Raw genomic sequence first — 18,907 nt, 5'->3', positions numbered from 1 at the left:
CGGCTTTTTCTTACTTAAACATCAATGAATTTGATCCAAAATTAACCACATATAAATGAATATATTATTTATATATTTGTTGTATATGTAAAATTCTAATTGCAATACATTTCTACTAAGTTTTAAGTGGTGATAATCCAGTTCCTTATTCAGTTTGAATAAGGAATGAGGAACTTTTCCTTATTCCTTATTCAAATCGAACAAGGAACTGGGATGTTCTTTCTATAAATTATGAATCAAAGTGAACCAACGAGGCGAATAACTCAACGAAAATTATTGTAAATGTATGTCGGGTGCAACAAATACTAATTGCAGTACATTTTTACTTGGTTTTATTAATGATAACATAGTTCCTTATTCGGCTTGAATAAGGAATAAGGAACTGGTTCCTTATTCCTTATTCAAATCGAATAAGAAATTGGTATTTTCTTACTTAACAAATAAAATAATATGAATTAAGAGACGCATAAATCAAGAAAAATCACTATATGTATGTGGGGAATAAAATATATGTATTTATTACAGTACATTTCTGTTTAGTATTCTTTTGTAATGATAACATATTGCCGTTTCCGCGGATGAATAAGGAAAGCGTAACCAGTTGCAATATCTAAAGATATCACTTATAACCACCGAGAACAGTGCTATTTTGTCAGTTCCCACGACTTCTAATCGTGCGCCAATGTTGAAGGTCGCCGGATGTAATGTAAGCATCCTAGAGCGAGGAAACGCGCTTCCGGAGGTAAAAAAATCCATTAAAATAAAACCACCCAATCACAGCAGTGTAAGTTTTGGTTTTTACTTGAAAAAAAAAAACAATAGCAACAACGAAATCAAGAGGCCACTGCTTCCGGTTCAGTCTCGCGTTATTTTGACATCAGTGACGTCGCACTGATGAACAATGCTGTCCGGAACATTGGCATTCGTCTTGTGCCGAGGTTGAAAGTCGCCGAATGTACCGTTGGTCTGCATGAGCGAGAAAACACACTTTTACAGCTAGGATGTGCGCTTTTTCGTTTCAGTTATAAAATAAAATATTGAGGCATTACGAGGAAACTTTTCAGTCTAATACAGGCATTTGGACCGCTGCTTCCGGTGCAGTCTTTCTTTTATGGAGACGTGTTGAAATCATTTTGCATGAATTCTTAATCATATGCCTTCGTAACAGTTTTCGTATGAAAACGTAACAAGATATCTAAAACATGTTTAGTTTTGAGCTATTACATAGTCTTGACCAAAGTTCAGGGTCAGATAAGACTTCAAGAACTGTACCAGAGATATACATTACAAATCTTGCACAAAAACTCGCCAATAATAACGAATATAAAGCTGTACTATTATAGAATGAAACGAATTAAAGTATCCGAAATTATGGCCTCTGAATAAGGAAAGGGTGTAAAGTTAGTTCCTTATTCGGAAGCCTGTATTTCGGACGATAACCTTCGGATATGTTATATTTTAGATGGTGTGGGTTATTTAAGCTTGAATATGTTATATGGACGTATTCTGTCAGATTTCTTTTTATATTCTGACGATGTGACGATACACGCTAAAAACAAGTTTTATGAAGAAGATAATAAGGAAATGGTATCGCTTTACTCAAACATAAATTGAAATTAATCATATAATATTAAATGTCGATGAAAATCATGGTTTATGTAGGTTCGAAGTTCAAAATATGTATTGCAATATATTTCTACCTAGTAGTATTAAATAATAACACAGTTCCTTATTCAGTGCGAATAAGGAATAAGGAACTGGTTCCTTATTCCTTATTCAAATCGAATAAAGATCTGCATTTTCATACTAAACACACTATTAAAATGAACCAAAGAGACCAATAAATCAATGAAAATCATTGTAAATTTAGGTTGGGTATCAAAAACATTAATTGCAGTACATCTCTACTATGTTTCATTTAATGATAACCTAGTTCCTTATTCGGATTGAAAAAGGAATAAGGAACTGATTCCTTATTCCTTATTCAAATCGAATAAGGTACTGGCATTTTCATACTTAACAAGCTATTAAAACGAAAAACGTGTCTTCTTCATATTGGATGCCAACGGTACATCCGGCGATCTTCAACATTGCCACCAGATTAAAGGTCGTGATAAACGACAAAATAGCGCTGGTCTTGGTAGTTACCAGTCCTTTTTGTTATGAAGATTGTGCACATGGTTACTTTTTGCCACGAAAAAAATGTGTTATCACGTCGCAAAAAAACAACTATTTAGACATGTACTACGATACAAATTTTTAATACCCAACCTACATTTAAAATTGATTTTCATTGATATACTGGTTTCTTTGGTTCATTTTATTTGTATGTGTGTGTGTGTAAGAAAATGGGAGATCCTTATTCGATTTGAATAAGGAATAAGGAACTAGTTCCTTATTCCTTTTCAATCCGAATAAGGAATTAGGTTATCATTAAATGAAACTTATTAGAGATGTACTGCAATTAATTTTTTTTTATACCCAACCTGCATTAACAATGATTTTCATTGATTTGCTCGATTCTTTGGTTTATTTTGATATTTTATTTAGTAGAAACATCCCAGTTCCTTATTCGATTTGAATAAAGAACAAGGAACCAGTTCCTTATTCCTTTTCCAATCCGAATTTTGAAATATCTTATCGATAAATGAAACAAAGAAGAGATGTACTTAAATTAATGTTTTTGATACCTAACCTACATGTACAATGATTTTCATTGATTTATTGGTCTCTTTGGTTCATTTTGTTATATTTTGTTTAGTATGAATATGCCAGTTCCTCATTCGATTTGAATAAGGAATAGGGAACCAGTTCCTTATTCCTTGTTCAAAGTGAATAAGGAACTGGATTATCATCACTTATAACTTAGTAGAAATATATTGCAATTATTATTTTACATGTCTACAACCAATATATAAATAATATGTTCATTTATATGTGGTTAACTTTGGATCAATTTCATTGATGTTTTAGTAAGAAAATGCCAGATCCTTATTCGACTTGAAAAAAGGAATAAGGGGCCAGTTCCTTTTTCTTATCTAAAACATGTTTAGTTTTGAGCTATTACATAGTCTTGACCAAAGTTCAGGGTCAGATAAGACTTCAAGAACTGTACCAGAGATATACATTACAAATCTTGCACAAAAACTCGCCAATAATAACGAATATAAAGCTGTACTATTATAGAATGATACGAATTAAAGTATCCGAAATTATGGCCTCTGAATAAGGAAAGGGTGTAAAGTTAGTTCCTTATTCGGAAGCCTGTATTTCGGACGATAACTTTCGGATATGTTATATTTTAGATGGTGTGGGTTATTTAAGCTTGAATATGTTATATGGACGTATTCTGTCAGATTTCTTTTTATATTCTGACGATGTGACGATACACGCTAAAAACAAGTTTTATGAAGAAGATAATAAGGAAATGGTATCGCTTTACTCAAACATAAATTGAAATTAATCATATAATATTAAATGTCGATGAAAATCATGGTTTATGTAGGTTCGAAGTTCAAAATATGTATTGCAATATATTTCTTCCTAGTAGTATTAAATAATAACACAGTTCCTTATTCAGTGCGAATAAGGAATAAGGAACTGGTTCCTTATTCCTTATTCAAATCGAATAAAGATCTGCATTTTCATGCTAAACACACTATTAAAATGAACCAAAGAGACCAATAAATCAATGAAAATCATTGTAAATTTAGGTTGGGTATCAAAAACATTAATTGCAGTACATCTCTACTATGTTTCATTTAATGATAACCTAGTTCCTTATTCGGATTGAAAAAGGAATAAGGAACTGATTCCTTATTCCTTATTCAAATCGAATAAGGTACTGGCATTTTCATACTTAACAAGCTATTAAAACGAAAAACGTGTCTTCTTCATATTGGATGCCAACGGTACATCCGGCGATCTTCAACATTGCCACCAGATTAAAGGTCGTGATAAACGACAAAATAGCGCTGGTCTTGGAAGTTACCAGTCCTTTTTGTTATGAAGATTGTGCACATGGTTACTTTTTGCCACGAAAAAAATGTGTTATCACGTCGCAAAAAAACAACTATTTAGACATGTACTACGATACAAATTTTTAATACCCAACCTACATTTAAAATTGATTTTCATTGATATACTGGTTTCTTTGGTTCATTTTATTTGTATGTGTGTGTGTGTAAGAAAATGGGAGATCCTTATTCGATTTGAATAAGGAATAAGGAACTAGTTCCTTATTCCTTTTCAATCCGAATAAGGAATTAGGTTATCATTAAATGAAACTTATTAGAGATGTACTGCAATTAATTTTTTTTTATACCCAACCTGCATTAACAATGATTTTCATTGATTTGCTCGATTCTTTGGTTTATTTTGATATTTTATTTAGTAGAAACATCCCAGTTCCTTATTCGATTTGAATAAAGAACAAGGAACCAGTTCCTTATTCCTTTTCCAATCCGAATTTTGAAATATCTTATCGATAAATGAAACAAAGAAGAGATGTACTTAAATTAATGTTTTTGATACCTAACCTACATGTACAATGATTTTCATTGATTTATTGGTCTCTTTGGTTCATTTTGTCATATTTTGTTTAGTATGAATATGCCAGTTCCTTATTCGATTTGAATAAGGAATAGGGAACCAGTTCCTTATTCCTTGTTCAAAGTGAATAAGGAACTGGATTATCATCACTTATAACTTAGTAGAAATATATTGCAATTATTATTTTACATGTCTACAACCAATATATAAATAATATGTTCATTTATATGTGGTTAACTTTGGATCAATTTCATTGATGTTTTAGTAAGAAAATGCCAGATCCTTATTCGACTTGAAAAAAGGAATAAGGGACCAGTTCCTTTTTCTTATTCAGCCGCGATTAAAGAACTGGATAATAAATAAAAACAAACATGTTTAAATGTACAATATTTCACTTTTATATCACATACATGTAAAATAATAGTATATGCTTTAGGTGTTTTTGTTGATGTGAAGTTAGTATTCGAATTAGAAAATATCGGTTCAGTTTAAACAAGAAATCCTATGCAAGAGCGAAGAAGAAACATGAATATGTTACGATATACATAAAGTAAATGTATTCGAGTTATTTTGTTTTGATTTACTTCCGAATTGTTTGCATTATTTTTCTTTAGAACCCTATAACAAATATGTGACGCGTGAATAAGGAATAGGGAACAGTTCCTTATTCCTTATTCGAGTACTTAATGAGGAACTAGGAAAAAGGAACCAACTTACTCTCTATCTGATATGCTATACACAGAGAGAAAAGGACCTGCCATCTGGCATGGAACATGACATGCTGTCTCATTAAGTAAGAAGTGTAAGAAGTCAAAGAATCATTGATATGCTATACATAGAGAGAAAAGGCCCTGCTCAATGGCATGGTCTATGGCATGCTGTCTCATTAACTAAGAAGTGTTATAAGTCAAAGGACCACTGATATGCTATACATAGAGAGAAAAGCCCTGACCACGGACACGGTGCATGGCATGCTGTCGCATTAAGTAAGAAGTGTAAGAAGTCAAATAATCATTGATATGCATAACATAGAGAGAAAAGGCCCTGACCACGGACATGGTGCATGGCATGCTGTCGCATTAAGTAAGAAGTGTAAGAAGTAAAAGAATCATTGATATGCATTACATAGAGAGAAAAGGCCCTGCCCACGGAATTTGTGCATGTTGTCTAATTAAGTAAGAAGTGTAAGAAGTCAAAGGACCATTGATATGGTATACACAGAGAGAATAGGCCCTGCTTAGTAGCATGGTGTGTGACATGTTGCCTCATTATGTAAAAAGTGTAAGAAGTCAAAGGACCATTGATATGGTATACACAGAGAGAAAAGGTCCTGCCCACTGACATGGTGCATGAATTGTTGTCTCATTAATTAAGAAGTGTAAGAAGTCAAAGGACCATTGATATGGTATACACAGAGAGAATAGGCCCTGCTTAGTAGCATGGTGTGTGACATGTTGCCGCATTATATAAAAAGTGTAAGAAGTCAAAGGACCATTGATATGGTATACACAGAGAGAAAAGGTCCTGCCCACTGAAATGGTGCATGACATGCTGTCTCATTAAGTAAGAAGTATTTGAAGTCAAAGGACCAATGATATGCTATACACAGAGGAAAAAGGCCCTGTCTAGTGGCATGGTGCATGACATGCTGTCTCATTAAGTAAGAAGTGTAAGAAGTCAAAGAATCATTGATATGCTATACATAGAGAGAAATGCCCTGCCCACTGACATGGTGCATGACATGCTGTCTCATTAACTAAGAAGTATTTGAAGTCAAAGGACCACTGATATGCTATACACAGAGGGAAAATGCTCTGCTCACTGACATGGTGCATGACATGCTGTCTCATAAAGTAAGAAGTGTAAGAAGTCAAAGGACAACTGATATGCTACATGTATATATTTAGGGAATATATTATGTTCACCTTCCCTACTCTCTGGAAAATTGTGTGCGATTTTCTGTCTCATTAAGTAAGAAGTGTAAGAAGCCAAAGGACCACTGATAAGTTATATATATAGGGAAGAAGCCCGACTACCTGACATGCTATGTGATATTCTGTCTCATTAAGTAAAAAATGTTAGAAGTCCAAGGACAATTGATGTGCTATATATTTAGGGAAAAGGCCCTGGACTTTGACATTATGCATGGCATGCTGTCTGATTAAGTATGAAAAGTCAAAAATCAATTGATATGTTATATATAGAGAGAAAAGACCCCTCTTTTAGATAATGTATATGACATGCTTCCTTGTTAAGTATGAAGTGTTAAAAGTCAAACATCCATTGATATGGTATACATAGAGGGAAAAGGCCTTGGTATCTGAGACATTGTGTGTGACATGCTGTCTGATTAAGTAAGAAGTGTAAGAATTTTTTATCTATGTAAGCGACATTGCATTTAAGCTGTGGACAAAATTTGCTGTTGCAGGTGAAATGACATCCACTCATCTGACTCATCCTCTCTCTGTGTCAAACCTAAAACGACGACCCCACGATGTCCCAATCTCCACGCAGAGTTGTCGTTCCTTGCTCTCACATACAATCTCTGCCATCACAAGTATATCCTACCAGATTTGGTAGGATTTTATTTTATTGGTTTAAGTATTATATATGAAAAGTAGTATAATTTTCTTTTACATGTATACGTTTTAAGGTTCATAATAAAGAAAATAATTACCTAAATTAAACAAGTAAAAATAACAACGGTCAAATGATTGTTCCACGTGGCTAGGCTATCATCACGTGGTTGGTTATGAAGGCAGGAATTTGATCCAGCTATGCAGGTTCCCGTCAAATCTCTGCGCGGAGGTTGACGATGTCCATGTTGTTCGTAACACATCTAGGGCTGCTGTATTTTCGCAGCAATAACGCCGGCCCGATATGACGGGAATAAAAAGAGTATAACAATTAATATGCCAAAATCGCTCGCAGATCTCACGACTTTATTTTAAAAGGTATGTCGTTTAGACGAGCCAAAATGTATACGTCACATCATGCATTAAACTTGATTCTTCTTCTATGTATTTAATGTTCAAGTATTTTTCTATTGGTTATATAGAACCCAGGATCGCGCTTATATTTTCGTACTATTTGTATACGCCCTTCTTAAAGGGGCCTTTTCACAGATTTTGGCATTTTTTAACTTATTCATTAAATGCTTTATTTCGATAAATGTAAACATTGGATCGTAAAAGCTCCAGTAAAAAATCAAGAATAAAATTAAAAAAAGGAAAAGAATATTGCCCGGACCAGGTTTCGAACCAGTGACCCCTGGAGTCCTGCCAGAGTCCTGAAGTAAAAACGCTTTAGCCTACTGAGCTATTCCGCCGAGTACATGTACGTGAAGTATTTTATACCTTATATAAGCAATCTTCGTTGTTTCACAAAATTTAACGACAAAAACAGAACTCTCCAAATTATTCAATCGTTTCGCGTTGCAACGCTTTATAATTTTTAGGTTTTAAAATCGTCAAAAGATGCATATAATGGCTATATTAGACCATGGTAAATGTTCAGTATTACTGTTTCCTCACAAATATCATAACTAAAACGAAAATTTGCGAATCTGAAACAACTTTTTTCAATTTTGTCAATTTACCAAAGCGTGAAAAGATCCCTTTAAATTTAGTTATCATACAATTCGTCACCAAACATAACAAGACTTAACAATTGTTACTAGTTCAGCTTTTAATTTCAAGCTACGACTACAATTTATATTTAAACTAATTTTAGTTTTAGTAATAGATTCTACGTGTACATATCACACACACAGATAAACCCCAACACCTGGTTTGCCAAGGACACATGCCTTAAAACAATATAATTTTTATCTCGTCAATTTTATCTTCTCATACAAATTATAGACAACGACTGATAAGGTTAAAAAATATATTGATTATCTCCCCAGATATGATCGGTATCCACCAATTATTTTAAAAGCTGTTGAATCTATTCATGACGGAGGAGCTGAGAAGTGCAAATATGATATTCTAGTAGGATGCCGACGTAATAAATTATGTCATAGTGTTTTTGTTCTTTAATAGAAACAAGCTGATCGTTTGTCTATCTTTAAAATGTTATGCTTTATTAACATAAGATCACCAAACATAAAACTACTTACACAAAAGTGAATTTGTATTGGTACACTCGCCCAAAGAACGATGAAAAGGCAGACATATTTAACTGTTTTGTTTTAGTTTTCTTAGAGGTGAATAAATCAACGTTTTTCATTTTGCCTTTTTCTGCACTTTCCATAACGGATAAATAGTTTTGGGGAGATTAAGACATGTTTTAGACCAGGATTTACAACTTTTTACGTATATATTCCTGTTAGTTAAATTATTGTTAAAAGTATTTTTTAATCAACGGGATACAAAGTAAATACACAGTGACATACATGTACGTTACATTTATTTTGCCTACTAGGTTACCAAATATATAACTATCGCGAATGTTTCATGCTATTTATCCAACACAATTAATCGTGACACGTTCATATTTATTGTTACTTTTAGCTTAATTATCTGCTTACGTAAATCATTGCACGTCAATACTCTCGTAACACGTCAATTTAATGAATTATATGACTTTTATGAAGTTTTAAGATGATATGTCTGATAGTTTTTGAGGTATGTCCAAGACAAGAAACCCGAGGCCCGCACCAAATACAAGACGGTCAAACTGATTCCAGTTTACATCCCTCTTACATTTTCTTTTGCTGGAAATTATAATGAAATAACGCGATTTTATTTAGTCAACAAAAACTCGTTTCTCGAAGCTTATATGGTTCTCCTATTGCAAGTATATGCCATAAATTAATATAGTGTATGTAGAAAATATTGCTGTATTGAATTCCTGATTACATATCAGAAATTACATGATGTATTGTCGATGATATAACTTGCTGATTTAACCACTATGCTTTGACACTTGAGAAAAAAATCGGACTATATTCACTACTGAGATATGATAAGCAAATCAATAAACGTTGCAAGTTAAGCTTTAATCATGTACCCAGCGAAATAACAATGCCAATCCCAGAAGGACTCGAATTTCGAAATCCTGTAGATTTTTCACAAATCCATATTGTGTTAAACCGAAATTGCCCTTCATTTACCAGACATTTACTTCCGTTCAGTAAAGTAAAGATCGGATATCGGAGTACAAAACAAATCGAACACTGTATACAATAGTCAGATCGTGACGGAGTAATTAATATCGGCTGAAAATCGAAGGACGCGTCTCTTTTCCACAAACGAGATATTTATTGTAGCCATATAAGAACCATAGATTCTAAACATAGTGACATCTTATGTGGGCCTTACACGAATAAATTAAATAATACTTTTATGATTTGTAATGAGGGCACACATTAAACTGTATGTGTAAATTGACATACATCCAAAAACAATAGTTTAGGCATCAACATGATTATACAAAATATTGAATACGTCGCAAAGTCGACATTCTAGACATAAGCTATTGGTGTTTTCCGGATCTCCACAAGTTTGGAACATCCCGTCCAATCCGGTAAAAACAACGCTGATCCATTCTATCCACTTATGATAGTTTCATCTCAATAATGCGGATTGGTACGTGATTTTGACCTTTCATGTTTAGTTCGTTTGTACCCACACATTATTGGGGTTTTCCAAAATCGAGCCCATTATAAGCCTATTGAAGTCGCACCTTTGATGTCCACGTGGCCTTATCGACTATTTAAAAGTAACACACATCTCCAAGTCGGGTCGATTATTGCTGTATACTTAACGGATGTGTCAATATAGTGAATTAAATGATGCAAATATAATTCCATAAGTCCTTTTATGAAAAAGAGCATTATATGATTTAATTTCGACAATATATACATATACAGCGCCTTAAATATATGGAACCAAATTGTCAGTGCGTGAATATAAAATATCTTACATATTTTACAATCTGTAAGATTGACTTTAGTAACTAATTGTGCAACATTATTTGAAAATAATAAAAATTGTATATATGTAAAAGTTTGTTTAAATTATTCTTGTAAAAGTTTTTAAGGAATAAAAACTTCAAAATATAATAAAATGTATGAAACATTGAAACGAAATAACGTTGTTTTTTTATATACGATGTTTCAATTGTCAGTAATAATTTGTATGGTAAAAAAACGTTTTAATTTAAACAGTATGTGTGGTGTCTTTTTTATCCCGTATCAAATGTTTTGAGCCGTTCAAACTTATTAAATGGAAAATTTGAGAAAAAAACAACACTAACGATCAAGGGCAGGTTCCGTATCTACGATACGCACAAAGAAGAGAATTAGGGCTTATTTTTCCGGCAAACTCCAAATTCTCTAACCCCTAAAACGATGTTATAAACTGGTTTTAACAAATACCTTATGGTTCACACAGAAACTGTTCATGATAAAACCATAGCTGACTATGGGATTGTTATATCAACATTTATTTGGCAACTGTTGCCATTGAAGCCTTATTCGGGATGTTTTAAATTGAGGGCATTTTAAAGTGACTTTGTCACATAATGTCGTCTTTTGTGAACATCTCATTGCATGCATTGTATAGCTAATGTCTAACATTTTGAATAGTAATAAAATAAGCGTTGTAGCTACAGAGGAAAATATATACAGACTATGGTTTCTAATTAAAAAGCTAACTACTTTTACCAACGACGAAACTACGTCAAAACTAATTTCTTTTTTATAGACTACTTTTTAAGCATCTTTATTGTGTAGTCATAGACAACCACACATGGAAAACTATGGTCGTTTTCAAATAGCCTTGCGCTTTGGCTATAGGCAGCCCGACATAGAGATTTATGCTGATTTGTTAATAACTGAGATCAAATAATATCAGACTTGGAGTACTATGGTCCCTTTCTTAGGATTTTTGCTGTTGCCAAAGAAGACCCGAAGCAGAGTGCCTTGAAAAAAGCCAAATACTGTGCCCATAGACGACCACAGTTTTTAATTAAGAAGCGTATGCTGCTATTTCAGAAGCCAATGTATGTGGCCTTAAGCGACTATGAAAGCTAGTGTTCTTTTGTATTTGTGTAGGCATTTTTGTATAATAGTAGGCATTGACAGGAAATCGTTTAAGCCCCTATTGCAATTTAAACAGCCATCCATTGTCGGAATAGACGACCAAACGTTCGAAACAATGCTTAAAAATATTTGCGTCGTTGCATTTTTCAAACAAATTATATTAATATATAAAGTATTTATAAGTATATATCGAATATTAATGTCCATTATTATGTATCGATGAATTTAGTGGTTCGTGTCATAAACCACAACATGAACACTGTCGAGTCGTCTATGGTCGTCTCGTCTTTTGGAAAGAGTTTTAAATTACAGTTGCTTATTGATTATGCGAACAACCCGGATAGAGTACAGTCGATTGGTGTATAGCGGATTTTAGTGAGTAACGGATAGGTAAAACGTTTTTTGCAAAATACTTTTATTTATGTTAAGATTTATAGTTTTCTATGAATTGAATACAAAAAGCCTATCATTGTTAAGTCGATTCATGTTTTTGTTGACGTGTGTCAATGTTTATAACTGTTTCTTTTTTCGAAAGCAAAACAAGGTCACGTTATGTACGCACCGTTTTTGTGACGACAGGAAAAGTGCAGACGAATGGTTTCTTGAATTTTGCAGATTTTGTTTGGTAAACATAATGTTCATTGATGTAATATTTGAGTATAATGTGTCCTGTACAAAAGTAAGAATGCTCAGAAACCAAATTGATGCGTACCATATAAAATAAGCATGAAAGCTGCAACGTGGGATTTAGTGAATAACGGACATGTGGTGACCCATATTCAGGAATGTGGGGATTGTCTCAAAATAAATATAAACTCGATTGAAGTTGTCAAATACACATTTGGTTAGCGTGTGGCTATGATATTAATTAGTGAAAACATCATTTTTAATGAAAAATAATCAAATTATAACGAAAATCGATTTCTCTGAAAACATATTTTTCACTATCAAATCTATATATATAACAAGGTATTCAATTCAAAATGACCCGAATATAGGGTGCATCGCGTTGAACAGCCAGTACTTCATCAATTGTGCAGCGATTTCCATGAACTTGGTCTTATTAAACGCAGAAATAAATTTCCTTTCTGGAAATTTACATATATTGCAATTATTTTGTAGAAATGATGTGTCACATTTCAAGAAATAACACGATACACATGTAATCCGATAAAGAACTAAGCGATCCGGTAATGACTGAATCAGTGTACCATGAAATTCGCGCTGTTAACAAATATAATTTTTCCGAAATTTAAAACCGTTGGCATGTTTCAATAGGAAAGACATGTGTCTATCTAGGTTTGATGGTTTAATTACTGAATACGTGGTATTTACGTTGAAATGAGACTCGAAGTCCTTAGCTATCCGTTATACACCAATCGACTGTAGTATATATATGTTTAAACGTGTAATGGACAGCCGCGAGTTTTCGGTATAAACTATATTAACATTATTCTAATATGCTTCGTTTTATTGATTAGGGAAGAAATGATACGCTGAAAGTTGTTTTACATTTTATTTCAGAGTGTATTATACTGAGCAAAAAAGTGATTTACGTGTATTAAGGCAAACAATCTGTCATAAGGAAAAGAATGGCTGCAGCCTTCGACCGTGTGGAAGTAACGAATATAGACGACTTGAAACCTGGTGATGCAGTAATCTTCAACCTCGAGAGTAACACTCAGGAAGGTATAGTAACCGTGGTCTCACCGCATAGGGCAGATAAACAACTTGGCCTCGTTGATGTTGTTAATTATCAACAAACACCGAAAGGAATTACCACAGTTATTGAGAAAGCAATGTTTTTCGATTTGCATAAACATACAATTATCCAAAAAGCATACGTGAATTCTTTCGATGCTACCACTGTCATCGCAAGAGCCAGATCGCGGATCGACGAAAGGCGTTATGACAGTAAAGAAAACTCAAATCGCCATTTTGTGGAATGGGCAAAGGTTGGATATGAAAGTAACCTGCTGGTAGTATCTCCACATTTTAGCAGTGAACACCAATTAGTGAATCTTTATAACGCATACAGCTGGTTTGATATAGAACGAGGTTCCATAATTGACTTTCTCTATTATGGAATACGACATCAAGGTGTAGTTACACACGTAGACAAGGAGAACAGCCAGGTCAAGGTGATCCATTACGGAACAAACCATATATTTGCTACACGCACCGTCATTAGAGACACCATACACATTGATTTTAAAACACAATTGATAAGGATTTATCGTTGCAATCAATCAGACAAATGTAATAAACCTAATGACGTCGCTACAAAAGCTGAAAAGAGGCTTGGCGAGCAAAAATGGAACGTGTTTTGGCTTAGATCGTGGTCATTCTGTCTTCAATGTCTGTTCAATTAAACTTTCGAGATCATCTGCGGATCTATATGACTGCACCATGTGAACAAACCTACTTTTGCAACACCTAACTGTTTTTGGCTGTGCTTTTGTCATTTGAGTTGTTGGTAAATGTGTTAATATAATAAGGTGATATCTAAATGCGATAAGTTAGTATAGTATAAACACGGTTGAAGTAAACAAAAAAGGTACGTTTAATGGCTTTACATCACTGGGAAAGCCATTCATTGATGCGAAAATTGCCGCAATGCATGTAAGATGGCGTCATATGAATCATTTAAATAAACCCAGAAAATAGTCATTTACATTACCGGATATGAGTGTGGAAATAAGAAGTGAAGGCAAACTGATTTTTGGTCTTAAGTCTCACGTTTGTTTCGTTTTTTATTTTCCTTCTTACTTAGTCTTTGCATGGGTGAAAATTAATATGTATATAGAACTATGTTTATCGCATGCAACTCCTTGTTTTCTATGTAATATAACCATAACGAATTATTTGTATCTTAAATATGTGTAACGCTGTTTAGCTTTTTTATTGGCTAATTTTGTTTAATATTGACCATAACAATTTTTTTTTATCTTAAACATGTGTAATGCAAATTAAGAAACCATGATTTGTTTATTACATGTCGGACGTTACATTTTTTATTATAAAACACAGAGGGCCAAGACGTGAGAAGTCTAATAATGATCTAAACTCTTCAAAGTTAAGTATGAAAAATTAAAATTACAGACTAGGCCATAGCATGCTCGACTATCCGTTTAAACACATAATGTTCTTCGTATGATATGCATCTGCTAAGATGGTGTAAATAATATAAGTAACTTCAGTGTTGTAACCTGAATTATGAATATATCCGTTAAACTTTGAGAGTTTTTATCCATACGGATTTTCTTGCTACACAAAATCGAAAGAAAACTAATCCGATTTCCAATGTAAAAAAATAATAAACATAACAGATGACGATCGAAGTACTATTTGTTTGCAAGGTAAGAGAAACTTATTGTAACATTTTGTATTAAAATATGTTGCTATTTCTGAATTGTTTTAAGTTGTCTCCTAGATGAATTGCAATGGTAGCTGATTCTTTATGTTTAAAGCTTGTTTAATTTTCATTTAGGGAATTGTCAGTCTAACTTTTAATGGTTTTGTGCCAAGATTCATCGCGCAAGTTGCCATTGTAACATAATTATATTGTCTGGCAACCGGATACAATTGATGGATAGTTTATTTGTATAGCTGTTCTAAAGCAACAAGGTTATTGCTTTCAAACTTCAAATACTTTCATGCTATTACTTTAAAACTTTGCAATTGAGAGACGAGTAGTGTAACTGGATACATAATTGATGAAATGTTTGCACAAATAAGCGGAGTTTCCCGTTGTGTTTTATCTGTACATCTAGGCATAATCCCGCAAAAGGCACATTGTGAATTAATAAACGAAGGTTTATTTTTCTGACCGCTATAACAAAAGATTGATATTGTATATTGCTGTGCACACGTATCTGATAAAGGGATATTGGTTCAAAAGTAGTTTTCGCGTTTGTGAAATATAAAATCACATTCCCTATTAGTGTGCGTTTGGAAATTGTATTATTCCCTTCCCTATATTTTTTATGCCCTCGCCATGATAATTGCGGAGGGGCATATTGTGTTACCCATGTCCCTGTGTTCGTACGTGCGTATACATGTTTATATGTATATGTGTTGTCCACTTCTGTCCTACTGCAACTGCTTAACCAATACCGCTTCTGTGTTATTCTTCAAGAATTTCACATAACAATTTGTGTATGACTGTGCGTATGTTTGCTATAACTTCGCATTATTTTAGTCATTTAACAACTGTTAATTAAACTAGAAACACTGTTCTTGCGCAAGCTAGGCATTGACTCCAAATGTTTCTTTATCTTTAAGATAAATCCTATTTATTTGTTTAACTGAAACATGGCAATGTCATACTTGCGAGTAAAACATTATTTAAACCATATAAGTAACAAAGCACTTTCATGTCAGGACATATGTTGACAAAACAGAGGAAACATTATTTTGAAAACGTTTGGTATTTAAAGTCTAGAAAACCAATGCCTCCTGGTTAAGGACCAAGTCGTCAATATCTTCAATAGTTTTTATCATTTTTTTTTGTTATTGCATCCGAAAATTGATCTTAACAGACATAGGGGTCTTCCTTCCTTCAACACTTATATATATTATCTACAGTTGAAAAGATCTTAACATATTTTGTGGAACCAGTTTCATGTTATGAGTTCATGATCTTGACATCAGACGGTTGATCTTCCATTTGATAAGCTCTATCCTTTCCTCCCAAGTAACTAGTGTATCAATTTCAATGAACCCAGGTCAAAACAAAATGAGCCGTTGCCCTGTGAAAAAGGGGTTTAATGCATGTGCGTAAAGTGTCGTACTAGATTAGCCTGTGCAATCCACACAGGCTAATCAGGAAGGACACTTTCCCCATAAACTGGATTTTTCCTAAGAAGAGACTTTCTTTAAACAGAAAATATCATACAAGCGGAAAGTGTCGTCTGTGGGACAACACTCTACGCACATGCATTACATCCCTTCTTCACAAAGCACTACCAAAATGGTATTTATGCCACCAGCCCCTGTGAATTTTACCTGTTCAAGTGTTCTCTAAATATCATAGCACACATGCTTCAAGCCCTGTTACCTTGACATTTGACCTACTGCTCATAATAGGCATTTTTATTTTCTCTGAGAATACAAACATGTATGGATGATTGCAGGTATGGATGTATGATTGTAGGTCAAAGCATTCTCTACATATCATGTGAAGATTACTTCTTAAAGATCTTCTTACAAGCATATTCCCAAAACCAAATTTATAGCACATATAAAGCACTGCTGAAATAACTGAAGTTGTGTTTGTGTATAAAATAATACTAAAGATAAAAAAAATTAATGTGAGGATTACATCAGAATGGATGGTTAGACTAAAAATAAAGAAAAGGGACAATTTTAGATCATTCAAATTCAATATTTGAACAAATAGTGCCTTAATTCAACAATTGCTGACATAATTTCAGCTTTGACCTTAAAATTTAGCCAACATGTTCATGAATTTAAGTGAACTATCTAAACTTTTCCGTATTAGTTAGTAATGGACGGCAATTTTGCCTATTTTTTCAAAGTTTGGTGAAATTTGAATAAATGGCAAATGTTGGACTAGCCGAAATGGCATTTGGCAATTTTTACATAATTCAAGGACCATTTTCCTCCACAACATAAAGGGCCATAACGTAACATTTTCCAAAACAAATTCAAATTATAATATATTTGAATGACGTTATGTAAAACAGAATGGAAACAAACTGTGTCATTCAAATGACAAATATACCGCATTTTCTTCATTAGCGTAGCAAATAATTGATCTTTAATACATACATGCTTTATTAAACAGTTCAAAAGTGCTTCTTACAAAAGGAACATTGCACAGAAACACAATAGGTGGTTTAGTAATAAAATTCAACTGCAAATTGGTAGAGAAAGAATAGTGCCTTGTTACCATTTCAAAACTGTTTTCCCTTTTTGACAACTAGTTTACCTCAAGATGCTTGGTCAACGGTCTTAGTTTTGAAATAGTGAAGCTGAAACATATTATAAATAGTAAGATACAAAGTACATTACAGCATAGTGACCATTTGGAAATTATTCTCACCTCCAAGTATGTGAAAATGGAAGCTGCTAGCTTTATTTTTGTACATTTCATCTCCATATTGGATTTTTATGTCTACAAGTTTGAATTGCTTGCGACAAAAATTTGGAAAACATGACTCCAAACCTTTCTAAAATACAAGGATTGATAAATATATCTCAACAAATGCTGAGGAAGGTTTTATCAAATTTTTATAGAATACACAAAACATTAAAGACAACCAACTCATAACACAAATTCTTAACGTAACATAAATGAGCCTAGCTCTGGGAAAACAGGGTTTTAATGCATGTGTATAGTGTCCTCCTAGATTAGCCTGTGCAGTCTGCAACTATCCGCCTAAACAGGATTTTAGCTAAAAAGAGACTTCCTTTAAACAAAAAAACAACAACAATAAAAGTGAAAAGTTTCGTCCTCGATTAGCCTGTGTGGACTGCACAGGCTAATCTAGGATCATACCTTAATCACATAAATTAAGCCCGTTTTTTCGGACAGAGACTCATATAAAGTTTGGCTAAATTATATATATTATATATTTAATGTACACAGATTGTCAAACTGCATGGTAAACATCATTTTACTTGGATATCAAATTTGATAGTGATAAAATAATCAGTTTGTATACATGTTCATGAACAAAGCAATGTTGGCGACAGTTTAAAAAAACAACAACATTTAATACAGTAATGTACACAAAAATCAACATTATAATACCAGGAATATGAGATGCCCATATTGCAAAAGTATTGCAATATTTAATAGCAAAAATATCAATATATTATGTTTTGCTGTGAATTTTGCTTTTCAATAATATTTCAAGGCAGTTTCAACATTCAACTTTACCAACAAGTCATCTTAAAAAGTCACGATAAACATAACAAATCTTAATTAAATATGAAAATGTTCATTTGTTTTTGTTGTTTATTCACATGGTGTCTTATAAGATCTTCTCCTAAACATGCTCTACATAAGCCGTTACAAAGCAGATTACTTTTGATTCATAGCATGACCATTATTTATATATTTAATACAACTACTGTTGGAGCAAACATACAAAAAATTGCTTTTGCTTTGCTCATATCCTTAATCACATGAAAAAATAATGCAAGCTCTGTTACAATGATCCTGAAGTGAAACATTTAAAAACATAAATCATGAAAAATCAAGATGGTATCAGAAAATATGAGGAAATACAATGTACGAGTAACCAAATTCGAAGTAAGACAAACTAATGCATATAGATA

General features: G+C 33.1%; 1 long non-coding RNA gene across 1 annotated transcript; it reads left to right on the top strand.

Annotated features, from left to right (window-relative positions):
• The first annotated feature begins 11,816 nt into the window (after window positions 1-11,816).
• Window positions 11,817-15,542, top strand: LOC127856005 (uncharacterized). Its single transcript, XR_008037814.1, has 2 exons — window positions 11,817-11,989; window positions 13,124-15,542. It is a non-coding gene; the product is annotated as an uncharacterized LOC127856005 (long non-coding RNA).
• Window positions 15,543-18,907: the final 3,365 nt, after the last annotated feature.

Source organism: Dreissena polymorpha, chromosome 13 (genome assembly GCF_020536995.1).
Source record: "Dreissena polymorpha isolate Duluth1 chromosome 13, UMN_Dpol_1.0, whole genome shotgun sequence".
Taxonomy (NCBI): Eukaryota; Metazoa; Mollusca; class Bivalvia; order Myida; family Dreissenidae; genus Dreissena; species Dreissena polymorpha.
Note: the sequence above shows the minus strand (reverse complement) of the source record. Positions and strands in the feature narration are given on the sequence as shown.